At 35.5% G+C, this 23,731-nt stretch overlaps 1 long non-coding RNA gene across 1 annotated transcript in view; it reads left to right on the top strand.

Moving 5' to 3' along the window:
• Nucleotides 1-23,731, top strand: part of LOC137227090 (uncharacterized) — a 378,946-nt gene that overhangs the window by 37,724 nt on the left and 317,491 nt on the right. Inside the window, exon 2 of the long non-coding RNA XR_010944688.1 lies at nt 23,380-23,478. This is a non-coding gene — a long non-coding RNA (uncharacterized lncRNA). The remainder of the gene's footprint in view (nt 1-23,379; nt 23,479-23,731) is intronic.

Raw genomic sequence — 23,731 nt, 5'->3', positions numbered from 1 at the left:
TTTCATAGCATATATTATAGCTGATTGTTAGCAGCCATGTGGTTTATTGTCTTAAAATTCTTCTAAACTTTCTCTAGGCTCAGAGATAATGATTTATTAACAATGTTCACAACAGATGCAGGAAAGAAGAAGTGGTAGCAAAGGTGTCATGTATTTGCAAGCTGTGATTTACGTGCAACCTGGTTCTGCATGGACTTTCTCTGTTTTCTATTTTTGCCCTCTCTTTGATATCAAACAATTAACTGTGGCTCAGAGTTTCTATATTTTCATGATAACAAGAAGATACTTGGTAATACCACTACACAGTTTAAAAAATTCAAACACAGAGTTCTAGCATACTTGTGTTTATGTTAATTATATATTGGCTTATATCCGAATCTATTTAAAGTCATACTAAGTGAACACTCTTATATTTGTTACTCTTCATAAAATCTCTAGCAAATTACTTTTTAAATATTGTTTAAAAATAAAGTTCCAAATCAGGGAGAAAAAAGATACCTTGAGTCAACATCCTGGCAGTTGACATAGGAACTCAAGTAGGTGGCCAATCTCTCACAGGTAGTGAATGAAGATAACCTGTACCATCTGTAGTGTCCCAAGAGGAAGATTGAATGGAAACGTTGGTGGTTGGTCCATCTCCTTTAGGTAGGGACTCTATCTTACGTTAAATTTTTACTTTCTCTCTGTTTTATTGGACCTTTGAATGTCCCCAGTAGTTCATTTAATTTATCTGATTGCCTCAAGAATTACAGTGCAGAGTGAAGCAAAGTCAGTGAATTCATCTAAGTAAATCATGTTCAATCTTATTTCAGCTGTTAAAAGAGAAAAATGAGGATCGATGAGAACTTACCCCATAGTCTTACCCCATAGATCATTCAATGAAGAAGATTTTAGCTTTCAATAAAGAGCTCATTCTAAGTGTGGGCATTCAAGAGGAACTATCTTACAGATAAAAATACATAGAGCAAGAAAATATAAGAAACAAATTGGAATATTTTTCAGGTTTTACTATAATGCTAAAGTATTTCAAGGACTATAAGAATGATTTGTCATCAATCTTCATTATATTAACAAATAAATTAATTGAACCCTGTGATGTTTTTCTGTAAGTCTCTCAACTTCTTGAGGTAGTGCCTCATATAACTCTATCAACTATAAGCCAATCTAATTATGCCATATAATGTTTTTCTTTTCAAGACATTAATATAAAATTTTAGAATCTTAGAGAAAGAATTTTAGACACTATATAGTCTCTCAAAATATATGCACAATCTTAAATACATTTTCTTTATCATCATGAATATAATTTGAACTTATTTTGGGGTGTATAGTTGTATGTCCTTAAAACTGCTGTAGGATGACATTATTTTCTCTTATTGGGTAATAGTTTTTGAGCAACAGCTCTAGGAAGGAGAGTTTTTTGTTTTGATATGAACAGTGCTGGTATAGAACTTTCTTATTGATCTATCAAGTAACTTACACAACCAAAAAATCTTTCTTAAGGCAGAAACTTATGAGAGAAACTATATCTTTTTGTTTTGTTTTTTTGTTGTTGTTGTAATTCCATTAGCACATACACAGTATTTGCAACCATACTGTGCATACTGGCATAAAATATATACCAATAAAGTTTTTTGAAAAAAAAAATCACATATAAACACTTATCTCTTATTGCAGAGCTGAAGGATTTCAGGCCCAGAGAAATGAAAGTTACCCTAAGTGACACTACATGATGATTCTAAATTAATTGAAGGGGAAATAAATATGATTTGTTTTACTGATAAAGTCTTGCCTCTGTAGTGTATTTGACTTAGAAAAATAAATTATTTGAATTAAGTATTTCTAACTACTATATGATATCTTTATAGGACATTTACCTTTTTTTTCTTTCTAATAGTCCCAAACTGTATACAGGATCTTATGGCTGCTATCATGAGATACTGTTATTTTCTAAGTATCATAATCATTTTTCAATAATCAGTCTGTGACTGGGAAAACTAATCAACTGTTTAGACTTGTCCAGAATAAAGATCTTTGAGCTATTCTATTGATACATATTAATATAACAGAACCAGAGTCTAAAAAATGAAAATGCAATTTTCAAGCTAATTCAATTATATAATTCAGTGTGTGACAGGCTATGCATATCCTTTTGATTTCTATATCTTATCTTACCATTAATGATACTGCCTAAGATGCCCTTTTGTAAAAACACGTTTTCCTCTTAAATGAACTAATCTTGAGCAAATCTATTAGATACATTTTCAGTAATTTTTCTTACTGCTGGTTTTGCTGCTAAATTAACCCACTCAATAGATTGCACATATTCCATTCAGATTACTATTCATAGGTGTTTGAACTTATTCCTTAGCCTCTGCATCTTTTATTTTCCTTTTCCACACAGTGTAGGTACACAGTGTAGGTCTATAATTGCATTAGAAACCTTAATGCCCCAGTAATCATATTAACTGGTAATGGTTTAGGAATTTCTGTGTTTTTAAAGCGTTTCTTTCTATACATTGAATAGCACTCATATTTTAAAACATTAAAAGACATCTCATCTTCATTTTGAAAGAAAAACTAAAAGTAAAAATGTGGCTGGTATGAGTAATTGGTTGTACTGACAGAAAGTTTGAGTACCAAATAGTTTGTTATACGGCAGGTCATTCATTTTAATGGAGTTAAAACATAGTATGTTATCAGAGAATTGTCAAGTGATTAATATTATAGGTTTGACATTGAAACACTGAGAAAGAGAGTTGGATTGACTACCTGGGAGGGAATTCGCATATATAACTTCTCTAAAGCTAGTGTGAAGAAAAGAGAATTTACAGGGAATATATTATATACTGTGTGTATTGTTCATCACAAATGTTCACCTTGACCAGAGGAATTATCCATGGCTCAGACAGAGGAATAAAGCATGGCTTTAGAGTAAAGATGACCTGGATTGAAAACTGGGTTCATCAACTAGTTGAGTGAATGACTGTGGACACATTTAATTCCATGAGACTCAGTTTTACTGTATGTTAGATTGGGATAAAGTTTTCAATTTATGGAATTGTTGCCAGAATGAGATGCCCCACGTATATAGGATTTAATTTTTGATGCGTGATTTTCCTTTTTGTCTTTAAACCAAAGAAGCTAAATATAAAGATTAAACTCTGATAAAGGAGTGACCAAAAAAGACAAAGACACTCTATATTGTACCCTAGCGCTTAAGGAGAGTAACAAAGGATGGACAAACTGGAAAGGGTCGCCTCCCAAGGCTGGAGTTCAGACCTCCTTGCAGAAGGTGTAGCTCAGCCCCTCGGATAGCAGGGATATTTGCTGGTCTGCCCCAGTTAGAGCTGGTTTGCTGTCACTGGGCAAGCGAAAAGCAGCCCTTGGGAAGTCACGTGGGATGCCGGCGGTCAGGAACTGGTGGCTTGGGTGTACAGAGAGTGGAGGCTCAGAAGGAACCATCCACATGGGCCTGCAGAGAAAGACAAGGTGCCAGAGTGGTCAGGAGGACTTTAGGATGCTGGCCTCTATGTCTAGAGAGTGGTGGGAAGGTGATGAAACAGGCCAAGCAGAGTTCTGAGCATGAAACAGGGTCAGTGTTCCACTAGATTCCTCACATGACCCCACTGGCCCACTGCAGAAGCCCTTCCTCCTGCCATGTCCCTGCACCACACCATCGTGAGAAAGTTAACCATCATGCTCGCTGTGAAAGATGCTTAAAAGGATGCTGTTCATTTGAGAAGGTGAGCCTGCAGCTAAGAGGCTGGGTACTGATAACTGAAACCCTTGTAGGTTCGTACTTGTGTTGTCCCTTTGTACAGAGGAGTGACTTTAGAATGGCTCTATTTTACTCTATACAACAGAAATTGTATTTAAAGTTAAACAATAATTTGTAACCAATGGTTTAAATATTTTCAAAGAATTTTGAAAGTCCTAATTCTCCCCTTTCTGCTACCTCTCCCCACTTAGCTTATCCTCCTTCCTCAGAGTCATCCGATTTTACCATCTATTTAGATCAATTTATAAGCTGTTTAAGATGCCAAAGCCATTTACACTTTTATGTGATTTTCTTAAAAGTTCATCCAAAATAATAAAAGATGAACTGTGGTCCCTGGTGTTTCTAAGAGTGCATATAAAAATTTCCATGCACAGGCTGAGAGAATATTGTAGAACATGAGAAAATGTCAGAAGTATCCTACTTGGTAAATTGAAATGAATAAACATTGAAAAAAAACTACTAAAGGAGCAAAGAGTTTATTTTTTATCCAACAAATAAAAATACAATTATTTAGAAGTGTGTATGTGGAGTTAGGGTGGTGGTGATACTCTTTCTCTGCTGATTGTCTCATTCTGGTTATTCACATGTAACACTGGGTATCATGTATGGAGGGATACAAGGAGACTCAAACATGTTCAAAAGAAATTGACCAGAATGATGAGTGGGTCATGAAACCGTGTTAATGTAAGAAATTTATCCTTTGGAGATACATGCCAAAACATTTACTGATAAAAATATTATGTCTGGAATTTGTGTCATAAAAAATCAAAGTTGTTTGGATATGGAGGTGATGATATTGATGAAACAACTTAGTTCATGCTTTGTTAATTCTTGAAGCTAGCTGGTTGGTCCTCAATCTATTATTTTCTTTTCTTTTGCATGAGTTTGAATAGTTCTGTAATTATTAAAATTAAAAAGAGAAAAGATATACTTCAAGAACAGAATAAAGAATTAGGAAAATCAGCATACAAAAGAGGTGATTCTCAGCTAGTGTTGACAAATCTATGAAGGAATATCTTTAAATTATTGGAAAGTTGCCATGGACCAAAAATAAATAAAATAAAAGAATTAGATTAGAGTTTTAAGGTCCTAGGGTAATTTCTAGGATAAATGAAAATAAGTTGTAAGGAAATAGATTTCAGTTCAGTATCATCTATATTTTTTCATTGATTTGTTTGTAAGTCATTTATTGAGTACTTCTTATTTACTGCAAGAATATAACTCTGAGAAAAACAGTGTCAGATTTATATGTGAATCAGAGGTGTAGATAATATATTCATAATAAAGATAGAACCTGACAACATTTGGGGAAAATAGGTAAATATTTATAACAACAAGTTTGGTTTTATCTCCTTTGCAGTGAGGATAAACTAAGGAGATTTAAGTCAGGGAGAGATGGGATCAGATTCACATTTTATTTCATTCTCTTTAGACATTGCAGAGAAAGTATTGGAGAGCTCTGAGGCTGTAGAGCAATCAGCTTTTAAAGATACTGTGTCACTTGCCCAAGTAAAATGCAGTGTGTCCCTAAACTGCCTCAGAAACAGATAGGATGGGTGAACGGTATGAATAAAAAACAAGAAATGAATTGAAAAAGTAAACCAATTTAATTTTTTTTGAATGATTGCATAAATGTTGTCATTTACCAAGACAGGAACCAGAGAATGAGAGACAGGTTTTAAAAAAGAAAAAAGGGTTACTTTGGAATCTACTCATTTTGAAATACCTTTGAGACTACCTGGACAAAACAAACAAATGAGAACAAAAACCTTAGAAGAAAATTTCCTAGACACGGTACAAAACTTAGGATAGGAAGAGTAAGTCAGCTTTCAATCTTCATTCTTTCATCCTTGTATTCATTTTTTTTCATTCATGAAACATGATTCCATGTTTGAGTACCCACTAGGGACCACATGTGCATAGAGATGCATAAATACATAGGCTACATTAGTTAAACCAAGGAAGCACAATGCTGATCCCTATCAGGAGAGAACTCCCCCAAATCCAGCCTGGCTTTAGTCTAGAATTTGCCCCATCTAGAATTTGCTTTTAGTGTAGAAGTTTAGCAAGGACAGTCACAAGTGAGATATACATGACCTCTCGTATACCCATCCCTTGAGGTATTAAAAACGCTAGCAAGCTTGGAGTCTGTATTGTTTTCTTAAGCTGGAGATAATAGTTACATCCCATAGCACTCTGTACCTGAGCTGTCTGGTCTGACCCCTGTGAATACTGTGTTTGTCTAAGGGTCAAAGCAATGAAGATGGAGCCCTGAAGCTAGAGGTAGAGAGAGGGTTGCAGAGCTCAAACTAAAAGTGACACTTGCCCACTCAGAGCACTGCAAATCTTGATGCTAATGCCTTTTTCCACACCCACCTCAGCAGTTGCAAACCTAGAGATCTTAGAGGAGAATAAGAGAAAATATTGCATTAGCCCTAGGTGCTAAAAGAAAATGTGGCACTTTATATTTTCCTCAACTATCCCTTTGAAAGAGAATTTAATAATACATTTGGGGGGATTTCAAATGTTTTCCCCATCAGGGGAAGATTTAACAAGATGGAGAGTTTCATGCACCTGAAATCCAGAAGCAAAAGATAGACTTCAGTGGGTCCACCAGTGGCTCAATCTTTATTAAAGAGAGATGGGTCAGAAAAGAGGCACCTACATAAATCTGGAAACCATCCTAAGCTACAAAAGTTTTGCTCAAATATGAAATATTTATTTCCTCTTAAATTCAGCCATGCAGTTAAATAATGCCTGGAATACTAGAAATTCTATTAAGAATTTCACATATTCTAGTTATAAACTTCAAGTAGCTGCCAAGTAGCAACATATGTAATATATGATAGATTGAGAAAATATGTGTTTTTTTGTTGTTTTTTTTTTAAAGAAGATGTTGGGGGTAGGAGTTTATTAATTTATTTATTTTTGTTGTGTTGGGTTTTCGTTTCTGTGCAAGGGCTTTCTCTAGTTGTGGCAAGCGGGGGCCACTCTTCATTGCGGTGTGCGTGCCTCTCACTGTTGCGGCCTCTCTTGTTTCGAAGCAACAGGCTCCAGACGTGCAGGCTCAGTATTTGTGGCTCACGGACCTAGTTGCTCCGCGGCATGTGTGATCCTCCCAGACCAGGGCTCGAACCCGTGTCTCCTGCATTAGCAGGCAGATTCTCAACCACTGCGCCACCAGGGAAGCCCGAAAATATGTTTTTAATAGTGTAATCGAAAGAATCTCTACATCATATTACTATGCTTTCAAGTCATAAAAATACATAGTAAAATTCAAATGGAAGGAACTTAGGCTTTAATTCAAAAGTTATATTACAAAGGTTTCTGCTAAAAAAAAAAAAAAAAAAACATTTCCCTCCATAAGACCATAGCAATATCTCCTTAAACTTGACCAATTGTTTGTAACATCTACCTTCCTGATTTATGGGGAAATTAGAAGAGGAGAGCAGGAGGGTGGGAGGCAAATAACAAGGTTTCAGTTCTGGGGTGTTTCTTTCTGGTCCAAAGATTTGAGATCACAGGGCAATGGGATAGAAAGCATCCTTTCACTGTGGTTCACTGTATCTGCATTTGCACCACTTATATGTCTTGTGTTACCTGGTAAAGAACTAGAAAAATGAGTCATGGAAGTAGAAGAAAAAAATGTTCTCTTTTAATCAGACTTTAGTTTTAGAACCAGGAACATAGGCAGAATTTGTTTTTTCCATCACTTTCTCATGAAGAGACTGCTTGTTTGGAATATTACTGTTGTTGGATGAAATATGCTGAAATGAAAACTTATGATGACAAAGCAGCTGGATGGGCTGTGTAGTCATGTAATGTTAGTGAATGGGAAACCAGGTGGGCATTGGAATGCTTTTAAATTTCTTTGGCAGTATCAAAATATTTTTTGAGATTTAAATATACCATAGGCTGACGGGGTCAAAAGGTGCTGAGGAGTAACCCAGTAAATGATGTAGCACACTTGAAGTAATTAAGTTTCTGTTTTTCTTGTCAATGAAGCATGTGATATATCAACATATTTCTTCTTCAACTAACTGTTCTTACTCCAGTTATTTCATGCAATCTAAGTGATGCCTCCTAATTTTTAACTGCTACATAGGTGAAAAATGCTAGTTTTTTTTCACTCATTTCTCAACTGAGAGCAGGAACATGGCCTAGTTGCGATCAATGAAATACAAAGAGAAATGATCTGGGGCTGGAAGAGAAAGATCTTCACCTGTTATCCCCAACCTCATCTTTCTTCCTGCTTTGTTACACTGCCCTGTTGATATAGTACATTTAAAGAGAAATTGCCATCAAACTGAATATGATTTAGCAAAAGGATCAGAAAATCTTGGGTGGCTGCTGGCCTTCCCAAGCCATTGAACAAAACTTTGGACCATGTGCCTTCTGAAGTCCTAAGTCATAAAAATCCTTGTGGTTTGATTCAATTTTAGTCGGGTTTTCCATTACTAGCTACTTATAAGCATCCAGTGTGACTCAAGTGGTAAATTAATTACTAAAGGGACCGACCATGTATCACCTAGTTGTATCTAACCTTGTATTTGGTAGTTTAGGAAGAGGTTGGAATCTAAATTTAATCATCTGAGTCCTCTGGGTAAATTAGATCTCATCTGTTTTCAAACTCTGAGATTTTACCATTTCATCCTTTTTTCAGAAGGATGACCTTTTAAAAATTATTTCACCAGAAAACTCAGCATTCAAGTGGAAACTCATCACATAGTCACTGGGTACATGGAAAGATAAAGAAAAGTAATCTGAATACCTTGTCTCTATGTGCTCTGTCTCCGTTGTGCTGATTTTTAAAGAACAAAGTGTATTTCCTGAACTCTTATTGGTCCTCTGGTTCTTTACCTTGGGAAAAAAAGCCATGAGAACTGTTAATCTGCATTACAAAAAAAAATGCTAGAGGGTAGACAGTAAATTCTGCTTATGCTTTACAGATCTGACTCAATACCCATGTATGCATCTATTCACAGTTTAATAAGAGAGAAACTACTTAAGAAGAAAGGAACAAAATTACTCAGAAATCCCCTATGCCACTGAGAATTGCTGAGCTTACTAGCTGCTGCTCCTTTTCACCTCTAGTTACTTGTGAAGTCGTAAGAAAGTTAAAAAGGGATTTTGATTTTTCTTATCCAGTTCTCTCATGCTATTTTATGGATTAAATATATCTTGACTATAGCGTAACATGTGTTAGAATGATGGTGTAAAACACACCATGTTTTACATATATATGTGTGTATATATATATATATATATAAAATGTCCATGTATAAATATAAATCAATGGATAAATAATCTTTATATGTTTTGAATATACTTAATTTGGAGTAGACCCTCTATGCTAACTGCATTAGCTTATTTAATCCTTATAACTACCATGTGCTGTATCATAACTGCCATTTTACAGATGAAGAAACTGAAATTTAGAGACAGAGATTCTCCCAAGGTCATACAGCCGGCATATAGTGGGATCACATTTTGATCCCATTCAGCCTGACTTGCTAACCCATCCTCTTAATCATTGCATTTGTAGAGGTGGTAAACTTTTCCCTTCTTTTTTTCTAGATTCTTTGGCTAGCCTAATAATAAAATTGACATAAGACAGATTAAAGGGAGAAAAACAAATTTACTACATATGAAAGCCCCCAAAGACATGATACCCAAAGTCAGGCAGTTGAAGCTGATGTGCCATCCTGAGCTAAGCAGAAGTGGGTAGGCGTTTGGGGCTTCAAGGGAAGGAAGATAAATTACAGGAAAATGAGAAGAGCAGATGTTTGGTAAACAAATGTTTGTCATGCCATGCAGATAAATCTTTCTGACAGAAAAAAGTTATCTTTGATATTAGCTCTTTTCCTGGTACAAGGCCTCCATCTAAATTTTTTAGACAGTTAAAGGGAAGATAAACAGTCTTCCTGAGTCTGTTGGGTCTTGATTGTCTTCAGCTTGTAATAATCCACATTGCAAAACTGGCATATTTGCGGGTGGCCTATTCTACTCCCCTGCATTACACACACAGACATGTATATACAATTGTTTTCTGACACAGTAGTTTCTGAAACCGCTGTCTATTCCATGTTCACTAAGTTGTGGACATCAACCTTTAACCAGTAGGTAGGAGGTTGGTCTTCTTTTCCCCGTTTTTTGAAGGCATTTTAAAATTTAGGCCTAAAAACATATTTTAAAGATTTATACATGTATTTTTGAAAAGTGAAGCAGCCAGATATTGATTCCAAGTCTTCAGTTTCTAGATTTTTTTCCTCCTTTCCTTCTAATTCCCTGCCTTTATATACATTTTACACTGTAACCACCCAGAATGGAGGTTTTGTTCACTTTAAATTGGAACATGTGAATTAAATCACTTATTATGCATATGCTGTAATTATATTACAAACACAGTCTTGCATATGATACATAAATGTGATATTTATGTGATATAATTTAAATAATTAAGATGCCTATAGGTTATAGACTAGTTATTGGATAGCTTTCTGAGTTAGCTTTTAGCTTTTATGAGTGTCATGTATAAGCTAAAGCCCTAAAAGAAATAATAGTTTTCTCATTATTTATATGTAAATACATAAATTGTATATGAAATTAGATAAGATAGATATGTATATAAATTGGGGCTCGAATTTGAGAGCTAACTGCATTAATGTTTCAAAACTTTATTGGTCATTTGTTGTTTTTGCCTGAGAGCACTCCTTCCTCTTTTCCCTTTCTTCCTTCCCTTAGCACACTACTTTTCCACTCAGTGTGTTCTTGACGGAATTATAAATCCAAATGCCACCCTCTACCACCAACACTAGCCAAGGTGGGGAACGGTGACAAAAACTAGGCAAATCACATCTAGATATTTGAATTTTAAGGAACATTACCCAAGGATGGAAAACCACTAGAACTATATCATCTTAATTTCTGTAAAGTTAAAAGACTGCCAGTTAGTTCCTTCTACCTAATCCCAGGAGCTCTCCTGATATTATTTCTTTCTGAAGCCTACTTGTTTAGTTTTATATTTGATTATGAAAGTTAAGTTTTCCAAAATAAATTTGTCCTTAGCAAGTATCCAAAGTAACTGATATAAAGATTTCGAATGAATTTCACACCACAAGCTCTCTGTGAAATATGGGGTATTTAGAATGGGTTATGACACTGAAATACAGGAAATGACATTGAGATTCCCATTAACATTCCAGAACTGGAAAATCACTGCCCCAAGGTAATCAGCGGTCTAACAGCTAATTAAATATTTCCCTGTGGTCACCTGGAACCATGTGTTCAACAAGAGCAAGGTTTGGGGTGACTAACTACTGTCACGGAACAGCTCAGAAAGGTCAAATAATTCTTCAAGCAAGGGGAAGGAGAGTTTCTGAAATATTCGATATTTTAAAAACAAGAGAATGACAAGCGCAGATCTTTAAATTCTTACCTTAAGGCATGGATTGAAACTCAGGGCCTTTCTGTAACTGTGCTGAAAAAAACCGTAGAGCTGGGATCACCAAAATAATCTTAGAGATTAATTCTATAGATTACTGAATTATAAATTGGTTGAATTTACAGCCTTTTCAGTTTTCCTTTGTGATGTTCAAGCACAGCTCTAGAACTAATATATCCCCAACAGCTGGGACAAGTAGGGCACAGTATATGGGAGAATAAGACCAGTTGGAGAACCCAGATCCCTCAAAGCCTTGTGAAACATCCTTTGCTGGAAAGAATCCTTGTTTCTCATGCAAGAGAAATCTGCATTGTTGAGAGATTACCTTCCCTCATCACAGTGAAGCTAAGAGTCCCAGAGGATTTACAGGAATTTGCTTATTTGGATAGTCAAATCCTGGAAATTATTTGCTTATTTGGATAGTCAAATCCTGGAAATTATTTGTAAGATTGGATTTTGAGAATGCTTAGCCAAGGAGGGGGCTGAGGAACATAATTTTGGATCAGGCTGGATTTATCAAAATAGTTATTCTCAAAAGAGTTTCTACATTTATTGAGCTAGCTTAAGTAGACAGCTGCTGCCTCTGTTTTAGAAAGAGCAAACCTAAATCCAATTTGCTAACTGACATTGAAAGACTAAAAATCCCTGTGTATATCTAGAAGAAGTACTGTCACAGACTTTGAGGTATTGGAAAGCTGGATTAGATCTTTTATATGCATCTGTTCACTCATCATGATTATCATATTGAGCATAACGGATTGAAAGGTAACCAGATCATGTGGTGATACATGATCTGCATATATATAGGACAAAGAGCAAGGAGGCTACTAGAAATGAAATACAATTGCTGTGTAGTCTTAAAGAGGAAACTGTGTGCACATTTTACAACCACAGAGATATACTGTGAATCTTTCATTAACTGGCTATAAGGAGACTTGGATTAATATCCGGAACAATACTGTATTATGAGAAATAGCTGAAAGTTTTAGAAAGCATTGGGTACAAAATGTACTACTGTGGCCTGCTGGGAAGAATGCAGGCTTATAGGGTTCAGGAAATAGAGGAGACCTGATTCTGACCTCAAACCCAGACTTTTGATATGTTTTTCTTCACATATGCTGAGAGTAATAATATGAATAGATATTCTCAGAAAATGGAAGAATCCTCCACCAGCTCTACTGTAAGAGTCATTATTGAAGGAATGAGCAAGAGGAATTTGTTGGAGACTTCTCCCTACAAAAGTAATGACATCCTTGGGAAACTCAAAGACATTAGTCACCATCAAAGACCTAAAAAAAAAAAAAAAAAAATCAGGGTGGAAATTTCCATACCATCCCTGTTCAGATCTTTCATTTGACCTGTGGAATTTCCTGATGAGACTTAGAAAATGATAGGATTATGGAAGCTTAATTTTAAAAAGCTGACTGCATCTTTATATACTATCCTTGATGTTGTAACCTTACTGGGATAAAGTAATGTAGCTCCTGGCTATTGGTATCAGTTATTGAAGTAGTTTATTTTTTCCAGTAAAATCAATAGTATCTTTTTGCTGTTTGTATTAGTTTTCTGCTCCTGCTATAACAGATTGCTGCAAATTTGGTGGCTTAAAACAAAAAATATACTATCTTCTAGTCCTTTAGTGGATGAAAACAACAGAAATATATTATCAGAAGTCTACAATGTATAAACAGGATGGTGTTCCTTTCTGGAGAGAATCTATTTCCTTGCCTTTTCTACCTTCCAGAGATGACCTGAATTCCTTAGATAGTGGCCACAAATTGCTCAGACCTTCGCTTCCCTCATCACACCTACTTATCTGATTTTGACCTTCCTGTATTCTTTTTATAAGGACTCTTGTGATAACATGGGACCCATCTGGATAGTCTACCATCAAAAATTTCTTTATTTAATCACCCCTGCAAAGACTTTTTGCCATTTAAAGAAACACACTCATGGGTTCTGGGTATTGGAATGTGGACATATTTGGGGACCGTCATTCAGGCTACCACGCTATTGTTTTCTTGCTGTTGTCACAGTTTAATTCATGCTATTGGCTAACTTAATGTCACAGTGATTATTGCATGACTATGAGAGTATTTTGATGTTAATGCCCAGGAAGTAAGAGTTTGTGCTATGTATAGATGTTTAAATAAGGGTATCACAGAGTAAGAGATAGTAAAGCAAAATGGAAGATTTTATGTATATTTTATTTCAGGAAAGTTTCTGGAGTTTGTATGGTCTGAAGTCATATCAGGATATTATCTCTAAAGTAAATGAAATACTGCTCATTTTTGTTCCGCTACTACTAAGAAGAAAAACAATATTTAGATGACTACCTAGGACTTTGAAAACATTTAGGTGTCCTTCTATGACCTACTTACCAGGTGAAGTAAGAAGTTGTGAAATTTGTGTGCAACATTTGAGAGCAAGACAAAGCAATACCAGGCTATATCACTAATGGTTCTTTCCACTAATTTGAAGATGCAGCTGATACAATGATTCCCAAAGTGTCTGTGATAGAATGGATGGAGCCTTTGGCAAGCATTATTCTCACAACTGGAGAGTAGGATCCTAAGGTGGGGGAGAAAAGCCATGATCCTTTTGGTAGTTAACCTCAGAGAAACACTTTTTGGCATGCTACTAGGCTCTGATAAAAATTTAACAAATGACCATGTGACATAAGATGATGCTAACATAGGTTGAGAGGGCTGAAGGATATGCTATATTCTCTAAGCCACTGGTCAATATAGTACTGTTTCTCTTGGAGCCAGAATACATAAATCTAGGAACCAAGAAGCAGATGTGGGAGTGGTGACTCAGTGAAGTATATTCTTGGATGTTTTTAAAATTAATCCCATTTTTGCAATTCTGTGTTCATCTACCAAGGCATACAAAAATTGTTATAGTACATTGGAAATCAATAATGTCTTATCAACTTTTAGGCATCGTATGCCACCCACTGTGTAGACAAAAAATAATTCAAATCATTGGGAAATAGGTTTTCTGTTAGGAAAAGGTAATAGAGAAGAATATAAAATCTTTGAGGGGACATTATTCAAGCAATTGTAAATTTTAAAAAAGACCACTAAAGTGCTATGTCAGTATTGAATTTTAGTATGAAACAAAATGTTGTGTTTATGCTGAGAAACGAAGGAATGAAATTGATGAGAAACTGTTAATTTTGCAAGCACACCTTTTGTTCCATGCTCCGTCCGTCACAATGCCTTTTAGAAAACTACCCTGCCCAATTCTATGTGGGTTGCTCCTTTGTCTTCCAGGTCCCAAGACCCAGGTTAATCAAATTAGACTCTTTCTCTTACAAAAGTTAATATTTATGAGAAAGATACAATGATATAAATTATTTGAAACTGAGCTATTCTGTGGAAATAATTGACGAAAGTATAAGTGAGTTCTTTAATGCAAATCTTTACCCTGCTCTGTTTTCTGCCTTAGATTTTATTATAATTTTCTCAGCTACTTATTTGCCATCAAATAGTTTTATAATGAAGTTAGCCAGAAATATTTATTCTACTGTTTAAAAGAAAAACAGCTCTAGCTTATATATATATATATATATATATATATATATATATATGGATTATACCCCCAAATTACAAAATAAATGACTTACTCATGAAATAAAGTTTATAAAACATCTCAATTTGGATGAATGTGAGGTCTTCACCTTTTGGAAAAAGCAATTCTAATTGAGCTGTGTGTGAAGTCATTCTCTCTTCCTCTCTTACTCATTACACATGACATGGAACCAAGCATTTTTTTTTTTTTTATACTGCAGGTTCTTATTAGTCATCAATTTTATACATATCAGTGTATAAATGTCAATCTCAATCACCCAATTCAGCACACCACCATCCCCACCCTACTGTGGTTTCCCCCCTTGGTGTCCATACGTTTGTTTTCTACATCTGTGTCTCAATTTCTGCCCTGCAAACCGGTTCATCTGTACTATTTTTCTAGGTCCACATTCATGTGTTAATATACAATATTTGTTTTTCTCTTTCTGACTTACTTCATTCTGTGTGACAGTCTCTGGATCCATCCACGTCTCAACAAATGAGTCAATTTCGTTCCTTTTTATGGCTGAGTAACATTCCACTGTATATACATACCACATCATCTTTATCTGTTCATCCGTCGCTGGGCATTTAGGTTGCTTCCATGACCTGCCTATTGTAAATACTGCTGCAATGAATATAGGGGTGCACATGTCTTTTTGAATTATGGTTATCTCTGGGTATATGCCCAGTAGTGGGATTGCTGGATAATATGGTAATTCAATTATTAGTTTTTTAAGGAACCTCCGTACTGTTCTCCATAGTGGCTGTATCAATTTATATTCCCACCAACAGTGCAAGAGGGTTCCCTTTTCTCCACACCCTCTCCAGCATTTGTGGTTTGTAGATTTTCTGATGATGCCCATTCTAACTGGTGTGAGATGATATCTCATTGTAGATTTGATTTGCATTTCTCTAATAATTAGTGATGTTGAGCAGCTTTTCATGTGCTTCTTGGCGATCTGTATGTCTTCTTTGCAGAAATGTCTATTTAGGTCTTCTGCCCATTTTTGGATTGGGTTGTTTGTTTCTTTAATATTGAGCTGCATGAGCTGTTTATATATTTTGGAGATTAATCCTTTGTCCATTGATTTGTTTGCAAATATCTTCTCCCATTCTGAGGGTTGTCTTTTCGTCTTGTTTATGGTTTCCTTTGCTGTGCAAAAGCTTTGAAGTGTCATTAAGTCCCATTTGTTTATTTTTGTTTTTATTTCCATTACTTTAGGAGGTGGATCAGTAAAGATCTTGCTGTGACATGTCAAAGAGTGTTCTTCCTATCTTTTCCTCTAAGAGTTTTATAGTATCCGATCTCACATTTAGGTCTCGATTCCATTTTGAGTTTATTTTTATGTATGGTGTTAGAGAATGTTCTGATTTCATTCTTTTACATGTAGCTCTCCAGTTTTTCCAGAACCACTTATTGAAGAGACTCTCTTTTCTCCATTGTATATCTTTGCCTCCTTTGTCATAGATTAGTTGACCATAGGTGTGTGGGTTTATCTCTGGGCTTTCTATCTTGTTCCATTGAGCTATGTTTCTGTTTTTGTGCCAGTACCACATTGTATTGATTACTGTAGCTTTGTAGTATAGTCTGAAGTCAGGGAGTCTGATTTCTCCAGCTCCATTTTTTTTCCTCAAGACTGCTTTAGCTGTTCGGGGTCTTTTGTGTCTCCATACAAATTTTGAGATGATTTGTTCTAGTTCTGTAAAATTGCCATTGGTAATCTGATAGGGATTGCATTGAATCTGTAGATTGCTTTGGGTAGTATAGTCATTTTCACAATATTGATTCTTCCAATCCAAGAACATGGTATCTCTCTCCATCTGTTGGTATCATCTTTAATTACTTTCATCAGTGTCTTATAGTTTTCTGCATACAGGTATTTTTTCTCCCTAGGTAGGTTTATTCCTAGGTATTTTATTCTTTTTGTTGCAGTGGTAAATGGGAGTGTTTCCATAATTTCTCTTTCAGAGTTTTCAACATCAGTGTATAGGAATGCAAGAGATTTCTGTGCATTAATTTTGTATCCTGCAACTTTACCAAATTCATTGATTAGCTCTAGCAGTTTTCTGGTGGCATTTTTAGGATTCTCTATGTATAGTATCCTATCATGTGCAAACAGTGACAGTTTTACTTCTTCTTTTCCAGTTTGTATTCCTTTTATTTCTTTTTCTTCTTTGATTGCCGTGGCTAGGACTTCAAAAACTATGTTGAATAATAGTGGTGAGAGTGGACATCCTTGTCTGATTCCTAATCTTAGAGGAAATGGTTTCAATTTTTCACCATTGAGAATGACATTTGCTGTGGGTTTGTCATATATGGCCTTTATTATGTTGAGGTAGATTCCCTCTATGCCCACTTTATGGAGAGCTTTTATCATAAATGGTGTTGAATTTTGTCAAAAGCTTTTTCTGCATCTATTGAGACGATCATATGGTTTTTATTCTTCAATTTGTTAATATGGTGTATCACATTGATTGATTTGCATATATTGAAGAATCCTTTCATCCCTGGGATAAATCCCTCTTGATCATGGTGTATGATCCTTTTAATGTGTTGTTGGATTCTGTTTACTAGTATTTTGTTGAGGATTTTTCCATCTATATTCATCAGTGATATTGGCCTGTAATTTCTTTCTTTGTAGTATCTTTGTCTGGTTATGGTATCAAGGTGATGGTGGCCTCATAGAATGAGTTTGGGAGTGTTCCTTCCTCTGCAATTTTTTGGAAGAGTTTGGGAAGGATGGGTGTTAGCTCTTCTCTAAATGTTTGATAGAATTCACCTGTGAAGCCATCTGATCCTGGACTTTTGTTTGTTGGAAAATTTTTAATCACAGTTTTAACTTCATTACTTGTGATTGGTCTGTTCATATTTTCTGTTTCTTCCTGGTTCAGTCTTGGAAGATTATATCTTTCTAAGAATTTGTCCATTTGTTCCAGGTTGTCCATTTTATTGGCATACTGTTGCTTGTAGTAGTCTCTTAGGATGCTTTGTATTTCTGCGGTGTCTGTTGTAACTTCTCCTTTTTCATTTCTAATTTTATTGATTTGAGTCCTCTCCCTCTTTTTCTTGATGAGTCTGGCTAATGGTTTATCAATTTTGTTTATCTTCTCAAAGAACCAGCTTTTAGTTTTATTGATCTTTGCTATTGTTTTCTTTGTTTCTATTTCATTTATTTCTGCTCTGATCTTTATGATTGCTTTCCTTCTGCTAACTTTGGGTTTTGTGTGCTCTTCTTTCTCTAGTTCCTTTAGATGTAAGGTCAGATTGTTTACTTGAGATTTTTCTCGTTTCTTGAGGTAGGCTTTATAGCTATAAACTTCCCTCTTAGAACTGCTTTTGCTGCATCCCATAGGTTTTGGATCATCATGTTTTCATTGTCATTTGTCTCTAGGTATGTTTTGATTACTTCAGTGATCTCTTGGTTATTTAGTAACATACTGTTTAGCCTCCATGGGTTTGTGTTTTATACCTTTGGTTCCCAGTAATTCATTTCTAATCTCATAGCATTGTGGTCAGAAAAGATGCTTGATATGATTTCAATTTTCTTAAATTTACTGAGCCTTGATTTGTGACCCAAGATGTGATGTATCCTGGAGAATGTTCCATGCACACTTGAGAAGAAAGTGTAATCTTCTTTTTTTGCATGGAATGTCCTATAAATATCAATTAAATCTATCTGGTTTGTTGTGTCATTTACAGCTTATGTTTCCTTATTTATTGTCATTTTGGATGATCTGTCCATTGGTGTAAGTGAGGTGTTAAAGTCCCCCACTATTATTGTGTTACTTTCAATTTTCTCTTTTATAGCTGTTAGCAGTTGCATTATGTATTGAGGTGCTCCTATGTTGGGTGCATATATATTTATATTTGTTATATCTTCTTCTTGGATTGATCCCTTGATCATTATGTAGTGTCCTTCCTTGTCTCTTGTAACATTCTTTATTTTAAATTCTATTTTATCCGATATGAGTATAGCTACTCCAGATTTCTTTTGATTTCCATTTGCATGGAATATCTTTTTCCATGCCCTCACTTTAGTCTGTATGTGTCCCTGGGCCTAAAGTGGGTCTCTTGTAGACAGCACATATACGGGTCTTGTTTCTGTATCCATTCAGCATGTCTGTGTCTTTTGGTTGGAACATTTAATCCATTCACATTTAAGGTAATTTTCTATATGTATGTTCCTATGACCATTTTCTTAATTGTTTTGGGTTTGTTTTTGTAGGTCCTTTTCTTCTCTTGTGTTTCTCACTTAGAGAAGTTCCTTTAGCATTTGTTGTAGAGCTGCTTTGGTGGTGCTGAATTCTCTTAGCTTTTGCTTGTCTGTAAAGCTTTTGATTTCTCCATCGAATCTGGATGAGATCCTTGCCGGGTAGAGTAATCTTGGTTGTAGGTTCTTCCCTTTCATCACTTTAAGTATATCATGCCACTCCCTTCTGGCCTGTAGAGTTTCTGCTGAGAAGTCAGCTGTTAACCTTATGTGAGTTTCCTTGTATGTTATTTGTCATTTTTCCCTTGCTGCTTTCAATAATTTTTTCTTTGTCTTTAATTTTTGCCAATTTGATTACTATGTGTCTCGGTGTGTTTCTCCTTGGGTTTATTCTGTATGGGACTTACTGCACTTCCTGGACTTGGGTGGCTATTTCCTTTCCCATGTTGGGGAAGTTTTCGACTATAATGTCTTCAAATATTTTCTCTGGTCCTTTCTCTCTCTTCTCCTTCTGGGACCCCTATAATGTGAATGTTGTTGCATTTAATGTTGTCCCAGAGGTCTCTTAGGCTGTCTTCATTTCGTTTCATTCTTTTTTCTTTAGTCTGTTCCACAGCAGTGAGTTCCACCATTCTGTCTTCCAGGTCACTTATCCATTCTTCTGCCTCAGTTATTCTGCTATTGATTCCTTCTAGTGTAGTTTTCATTTCAGTTATTGTATTGTTCATCTCTGTTTGTTTGTTTTTTAACTCTTCTAGGTCTTTGTTAAACATTTCTTGCATTTTCTCGATCTTTGCCTCCATTCTTTTTCCGAGGTCCTGGATCATCTTCACTATCATTATTCTGAATTCTTTTTCTGGAAGGTTGCCTTTCTCCATTTAGTTGTTTTTCTGGGGTTGTATATTGTTCCTTCATCTGGTATATAGCCCTCTGCCTTTTCATCTTGTCTGTCTTTTGTGAATGTGGTTTTTGTTTCACAGGCTGCAGGATTGTAGTTCTTCTTGCTTCTGCTCTCTGCCCTCTGGTGGATGAACCAAGCATTTTTTTTTAATGCTCCATGTATTTTTTCTAGCTTTCCTTCTTCCTTTAAATTTTCAAATGGCCATTCATCATTTAAGACCAAACTCCCTTCTCTTCTTTCTAAGCAGAATTAATTATCCTTGCTTGTATTCTTATACACAGGATATGCATGTAAGATTTTATTAGAATTGCATATGTGTGCATTTGTCTTGTTCACTAGACCCAGAGTCCCTGAGGACTTTATGAGCATATTTTTTATTTCTAGTCCTTAACATATGTGTCACAGAGAGTAGATAGTCAATATTAACCAAATTTTGAGAACTGACCCATGTTTCATCAAAATAGGAAAGCCAGAATTATTTTGGAAATATGTAGTGGTACTTAGGTTCAAAAATTGCAAAGCAATAAAATAAAGCAAAACAGGAGTTATTTAACCTATATTCATCAATATTTTTCATCTCCCAGTAAGAAAGAAAAATGGAGAAAAAAGAGAAATTTGCCTGTGTAATTTATTCATAGTAGATAAGAAAGAGCTAAAGGTGAATCATTTTCATTAGCAATTGCAAGATTTCAAAGCAAGTTGTCATATTTTGATGTATGTTCATTTTTTCACTTGGTCTGTACCTGAGGGGAAATATTTTCAACATCAGACACAAGAAAGCTACGTGGACATAAAATTTCTTTTATTGCTTTTTGGTCTGCTGTCTGCAGGAAACTAGATTTTTCCCAACAGTAAAATTTGTGTAGGCAGAGGTCAGCATAACCAGAAGAATGGAAGAAAGATGCAAGCATTGGAGTCATGACCTTGTGACAAAGAGGTCAAAGTGTTATTTCAGAGCAGTGACCTCCAAGAGGAATCTGTGCACTCTAGGGAATATGTGAAATGACTCATTAAAATTAGGAAAGAAAACACAATAACAACTTCTATATATCAATATCTATATGTATTAAAGAAATTAAGTTTTATTTATAATTAGTGGAAGGCTTGACTGAATTAATTTTCAAGCAGCTCTGTGTCAAATATGTCAACACATGGGAGGCAATCTGAATAAAGGAAGAGAAATCTACAATTCAGGGCTTCTGAGGCTTATACTCACTCTTTAGTTCTTTTAGTTTATTGGGACATTGCAATTTATATAGCCTAAGTTAAGAGGACTTATAGACTATGGTAATTTTAACTACATTTATCATCACAAAAATGGTTTTAAAATATTCATTTAAAGACATATAGATCAAAAACTAAACTGATACAGGTATAAGCAAATAATAATACAAGAGCAGGATTGACAGCTTTACTCCTGTTTCCAACTATCCTATCAGTAATATTATGAAGTAAAAAGTTTGTTGACTATGACCTAATCAGATATGAGAATTTGGGCTAAAAAACAGTTAGTAAAAATTAGTAGAGTATTACACACATATACACACCCACAGATTGTACTTCCACATACAATTATTTTACTGATAGAAGGTTAGAGTCTAGAAATTGTCTAGAAATCATTGGCTTGGAGGACTGGATAGACTGAGACCAGTTCTCCAGGAAAAAGTGGACAAAGATGAAATACATTAGGGAAGACAGATGTACAGTTTGCGGGGGGGGGAAAGACTGAGGGGAAGAGATGAAGCATTGTAAGAGAGAGAGTGGAAAATAAGTAGAGTTAAGGTAGTCCTGAGATCAGAAGAAACAACTGAATCAAGAACAGGAACAAAGCAATGCTTTTTATATTTAATGTAGTAAAAACCTTGCAATAAGACATTATATTGCAAAGTGTATCTGTTATCCCCTGAAATGTATACAAGAAAACCAAAGATAGGCAAATTTTTAAGACACAGGCCTGAGATATTTATTTATTTATTCATAGCTAGTGTATTTTTAACAGCAGCCTAACGAGAAGAGATTAGGGGTATGTGATCAGAATCAAGCCAATCCATTATCCTTGTTCTTATTTGAAGAGTTTGCTTTAATAATTTAGTAGATATGCATGTACAACCATCCAATAATATGATGTGATCACTTTGATGAAGACTAATGACTGGAACTCTGTGAGCTACAGTAAGTGGCATCTTATCTGGTGTCCCATGACAGAATCCATCTTTTCTCATTTCCTTACGTTGAGCAAGAAAAATTGAATAATTACAGAAATTCTATTTCTTAGTTGTTTCTAGAATTAGAACGTGTTTCAGAAGTGTTTCGAAGAATGGAATAACCCTGGTGGAGCCTATTATACTCTTCGACTTTAAGTGACATTGTTTTTCACATTTTTTTTTTCTTTTGCGGTACGCGGGCCTCTCACTGCTGTGGCCTCTCCCGTTGTGGAGCACAGGCTCTGGACGCGCAGGCTCAGCGGCCATGGCTCACGGACCCAGCCGCTCCGTGGCATGTGGGATCTTCCCGGACCGGGGCACGAACCCGTGTCCCCTGCATCAGCAGGCGGACTCTCAACCACTGCGCCACCAGGGAAGCCCCTGTTTTTCACACTTTAATGTCTTAAATTGAGCTGCATCTTAATATTTGATGGCATATTATGTTCACTATTGATCTGGTGATATTAGGATGTGGTTATGCTCTGTGCATGCACGAACTTGGCTACTGTTCCTGATCATTGGAGAAGACAAATGCAACCCCTCCATGTTTCAGTCCAAAAAAAAATGTGGGAGGTATAGGAGTTTTGCTTGCTATTTGATAACCTGTTGACATATCTTAGTGAAGAGAACAAAGCAACAGCATCAACATACAAAGAATTGCCAGCAACTTAGGAGAAAATAACAAAGACAGTAGTCAGCACTCTTAAGAATGCTGCATTATCGATTCTCTTGGTGATCCAGGGGACAACACTGTGAAGAACATATTGACATTTCTTACATCAAGTCAAAGAATATTTCAGAAAACTTGAGTTGGGAATAAATTTTAGGAATCATGTGATCAATTTTTTCTTTTTTCCTTATAGACATCTAACCAAGAGAGATATATGACGACTATCTTTATTAGAATATGTATAAAAAGCTCTTCCAGTAATTATAAAATTTCCAAGTGATAAGAAAGTATTGAGTCAGTCAATATGGTAGTGGTACTCTTATAATTGATGGTATCCTAGATTAGATGAAGCACAAAATTCAACTTCTTCCCATCAGGTATGATTCACAGACACCTCTTATAAGTACATCAGCACTGTTTTATCATAGTAGTACCTCAATGACATCTTGAAAACTGTTCTTGAGTTCTCACCCACACTGCATTGCTAAACAGGATTTTCAATTTCCATCCTTTCGTGTGCTTGACTTCTGGACTAATTGCTTCACATTCCTCCTTTTCACTGTAGTTTTCTTTGTGTGTTTTGTTGGCAGCGTCTCGCAATATAAATGTGAGGGTACTATACAAACGTGATTGGGCGAGTACATCAGAAAGATTGAATTGCAGTTGAAGGAAGAATCACACACATTCAGGTAATAAATTTTAAATATAAGCTCTTAAAAAATTAAATTCCTCAGAAAATATACCTTCTCTACTTTATATAGAGAGAACACAGAGCTACTGAAAAATTTTGTTAAAACAATCTAGCAACATCGGGAATAACTTCTATATATCATAGTATCTTCCAACATACCTTTTATTAGGGGGTTATATTGTAAAGTTTATCTAATCTCTCTCCATTCTACAAGAACCTATACTGTCTAACAATAGAATGCACTGAGCTTT

Source organism: Pseudorca crassidens, chromosome 7, assembly GCF_039906515.1.
Source record: "Pseudorca crassidens isolate mPseCra1 chromosome 7, mPseCra1.hap1, whole genome shotgun sequence".
Classification (NCBI taxonomy): Eukaryota; Metazoa; Chordata; class Mammalia; order Artiodactyla; family Delphinidae; genus Pseudorca; species Pseudorca crassidens.
The sequence above is the reverse complement of the archived record's forward strand: the minus strand, read 5'-3'. Positions and strand labels throughout refer to the sequence as shown.